Source organism: Orycteropus afer, unplaced genomic scaffold, assembly GCF_000298275.1.
Source record: "Orycteropus afer afer isolate SDZICR_OR568_19922 unplaced genomic scaffold, OryAfe1.0 scaffold01233, whole genome shotgun sequence".
NCBI classification, from domain to species: Eukaryota; Metazoa; Chordata; class Mammalia; order Tubulidentata; family Orycteropodidae; genus Orycteropus; species Orycteropus afer.
In genome coordinates, this window is record NW_006922820.1 from 13,579 (window position 1) to 18,158 (window position 4,580).

Consider the following 4,580-nt stretch of genomic DNA (forward strand, 5'->3'; position numbering starts at 1 on the left):
CTTTTGAGTTTTATGGAACAGAATTTTATTTTTAGAGAAATATTATCTGTAAATAGCTATAGAAATAGAAACTTAACTTTGAATATCCTCACCAAATTGTTTAGAAAAAAAAAAAAAAAAACATGACTTTTGGAGAGAGTCCATTCATTCATTTCCTTAATAGATTATTATTGAGTATCTAACTATGTACCAAGCTATTTTAGGCAAATAGGATTTGGATATTAAGACAAAATCTCTTCTCTCATAGAACTTAAAATCTAGTAGGGAAGAAAGAAAATGAAAATAAATATATATGCAATGAATTTTCAAGGTAACTTTGGGGATTTAAAGCAGAGCAAGGGGTTAGATAGTGATAGCGATTGCTAATATTTTTCTTTCTTTTTTTTTAAAGCTGTTTAAGGAAGATTTTCATAAAGAAGGAAAATTTGAGCAGAGGCCACAAAAGAACAAGACACTGAAATATGTGTGGAAAAACATTCTAGACTTAGAAATAACCAGTGTAAATTCCCTAAATTTGTAAGAGATATTACATGTTCCAGAAACTGTAAGGCCAGAATCTTGATCATAGGTCCACAGTTAGTGGGTATAATTTTAGGTAGTCAACCTACCCTCATGCTTATGTCTTGATACAATATTTGTTAAATGTAAGAGATAGAATTATACAAAATTAAACCATATCTCCCTCCTTATTTCTTGTCCTAATTTCATAGCTACCCACCTTGGATTTCTCAAGTGGTAAATCTTTACAGAAATAGATTTCCCAGTCCTCCTTCCACAGAGTGGTTGGTGGGTTTGAATCTCCAGCCTTCTGGTTAGCAGTCAAATGCCTTAGGCACTGTGCCACCAGTGCTCCTATTATTTGTTAGGAGATGTGAAAAGTATCAGTAGAAAGTTTGAATGCTCTGTGATGATTGATGTAAGGTATTTGAGAATCTGTGGGAAATTCCTTATGGTAAACTTTAATTTATCATGGTATTAGCATAAACAAATGTTCTCTTGGGTAGATTTGATTTATATCTAGAGATAGAGAAAGAGAAACCTTTTTTATACTCAAGTTTTTTTTTTTTTTTTCCTCCTGATGGAAATTCCCTCCAAATGAAACTTTTCTTTTTCCCAATTCTACTCCAGAAAATAATGTTTTGAAAGATAAACAATGTTTTATACACATTTATATTTCTCCAGCTTCAAAATCTAGTGACAATTACTCTTCAATGAGAAAAGCTTACTTTAGTTATAAAAGATGAAATATTGTCAAAAGAGCTACACAAAATTTTGTAGTAGTTGGGCTTATTTGGGTGGAAAGACAAAAATTGACTGTGCATTAATAACTGCAGAAAAAATATACATTTAGGTATTTGGAGCCATTAAAAAAATAGTAATACTCACTGCCATAGAGTCAGATCTGACTCATAGTGACTCCTCCTTGGGTTTCCAAGGTGGTATCATTAGGGAAGTAGATTGCCCAACCTCCCTTCCAAGGAGTGGCTGGTGGATTTGAATCTCCAGCCTTCTGGTTACCAGTCAAATGCCATAGGCACTACACCACCAGAGCTCCCAACTTTAGAGCCATTAGTTGTAGTTAATGATTCCAGTTTACCTGCGTCATTAAGCATTTTCATATTATATAAAAAATGAATACACACACACACACATATATATACACAAAATTAAACAAGAAAGGCTCAAAGTATACTATTAAAAACATTTTTTGTACATTTTTTTTTCTATACTGTCTTTTTGAAATAAATTGAGTTATTGTTGTAGTTAGATACAGTCAAGTCAGTTCCACCTCATAGTGGAACTAACTTTGCTTGGTCTTGAACCATCCTCACAAACTTTGTTATGCTTGAACCCATCATTGCAGCCACTGTGTCAAATTATTTCATTGAGGGTCTTAACTTTTTCATTGACTCTCTGATTTACCAAGTATTATATCTTTCTCTAGGGACTGATCCCTTCTGAAAACATGACAAAACTAAGTGAGATGCAGTCTTGTCATTCTTGCTTCTAAGGAGTATTCGAGCTGTACTTCCTCCAACACAGAGTTTTTTGTTCTGGCAATCCTTAGTATTTTCAGTATTCTTTGCCAACACTACAATTCAAATGCATTAATTCTTCTTCTGTCTTCCTTATTCATTCTAGCTTTCACATGTATATGAGGCTATGGAAAATACTATGGCTTGATCAGACATACTTAATCTTCAAAGTGAAATCTGTCCTCTTTAACACTTTAAAGACATTTTCTGTATCAGATTTTCCCAGTACAATACATTGTCTGATTTCTTGACTTGTGCTTTCATGAGCATTGATTGTGAATTCGGGTAAAATGAAATCTTTGACAACTTCAATCTTTTCTCCATTTATCGTGATGCCACTCATTAGTCCACTTCTGAGAATTTTTGTTTACTTTACTTTGAGGTGTAGTCCATACTGAGGTTGTAGTCTTTGACCTTAATCAATAAGTGGTTCGAGTCTTCTTCACTTTTAGCAAGCAAATTTGTGTCATCTGAATATTGAAAGTTCTTAATGAGTCCTTCTCCAATCTTGATGCTAAATTCTACATATAGTCCACCATGTTCCTATTTACTCAGAATAGAGACGGAATAACTATATTGAAAGGATGCAACTCTGATGCGCACCTTTCCAAATTTTAAACCCTGCAATAATCCCTTGTTTTGTTTGAACAATGACTTCTTTTTTATGTAGGTTCTTCACAAGAACAATAAGGTGTTCTGAATTTCCCATTCTTTACAATATTATCCAGAATTTCTTATGATCCACACAGTCAAATGCCTTTGCATAGTCAATAAAACATAAAGCATCTGATACTCTATGTTTTCAGCCAGGATCCATTTGACAACGACAATGATCTCTCTCGCTCCATACCCTCTTCTAAATGCAGCTTAAATTTCTGGAATTTCCCTGTCAATCTAATTCTGCACCCATTTTTTAATTATCTTAAGCAAAATTTTACTTATGTGTATTAATGATATGGTTTGATAATTTCTGTATTCTCTTGGATCACCTTTCTATAGAATGGGCAAAATATGGATCTCTTCCAGTCGGTTGGACAGATAACTGTGTTCCAAATTTCTTGTCATGATTGTGTAAGCACCTCCAGCATGGTATCCTTTTGTTGAACAATCTCAATGGGTATTCCATCAAATCCTAGTGCCTTATTTTTCATCAATTCCTTCAGTGCTGCTTGAACTGCTTCCTTCAATAATGTTGGTTCTTGATCATATGCTACTTCTTGAAATGGTTGAATGCTGACCAATTCTTTTTGGTAGAGTGACTCTGTGTTTTCTTTCATTTTCTTTTGATGCTTCCTGTATATATTTCAATATTGTGCCAATATAATCCTTTAATATTGTAACTCAAGGATTGATTTTTTTCTTCAGTTCTGTCAGTCTACAATGTTCTTCATTTTTGGTTTTCTAATTCCAGGTGTTTGCCCATTTCTTTATAATATTTTACTTTGTCTTGTTGGACTGCCCTTTTAAGTCTTTAATTTAGTTGTATTATTTCATCATTTCTTCCATTCACTTTAGCTACTCTCCATTCAAGAGTGAGACAGAGTGTCTTCTGACATCCATTTTGGTCTTTTGTTCCTTTTCTGCCTTTTAAATGACTTTTGCTTTCTTCATGTATTACATTCTTGATGTCATTCCACATCTCATCAGGTTTTCTTCAGTCATTGGTGCTCAGTGCATCAAATCTATTCTACAGATGTTCTATAAATTCAGGTGGGATATAATCTAGGTCATATTTTGGCTTTTGTGCACTTGTTTTAAATATCTGTAGCTGAAACTTGAAATTACATATGAGCAGTTGATGGTCTCTTCTGTAGTTGGCCCATGGTCTTGTTTTGACTGATGATGTTGAGATCTTCATTGTCTCTTTCCACAAATATAGTCAAGTTAATTCCTGTGTATTCTGTCATGTATATAGCTGTTGTTTATGTTGTTTAAGAAAGGTATTTTCAACAAATAAGTTATTGGTCTTACAAAATTCTCTCATGCAGTCTCTGGTGTCATTTCTTTCACCAACGCTATATTTTCCAACTCTCAGTGCTATTTCTTAACTTTCAACTTTCACATTCCAATCACTGATAATTCTCAATGCATCTTGACTACATGTTTGGTCAAATTCATAGAGAGGAAATATTAACTATTTCTACTCATAGATTAAGACAAATCCATTCTTTTCTGCTCATTGTTTCTTAACTAAAATGTGTTTAGTTGCTTTAAATCATAAATACAGCCTCAAGTCACTCTTCTAAGCCATCAAGAACCATGTAGTAACCAATACTTCCTACTGTAATCACAACTATGTATTCCTTCTGATACTGTGGTATATTGCTGGGAAGGAGTAGTCAAACTTTTAGATCATTACTGTTTTGTGTTTCTCACCCTCCTCCTTCATATTTCCAATTAGAATTTATAATTCATATGACATAAAAATGTTAGTGAAAAAGAGAACGGAAATTCTACTAGGAAATGTCTTGCTTGAGTATGGCCATGGGTACGTTCTGAATCTCTAAGCTTGGCAGACATTTAAAGATTTTAAATATTTTATAC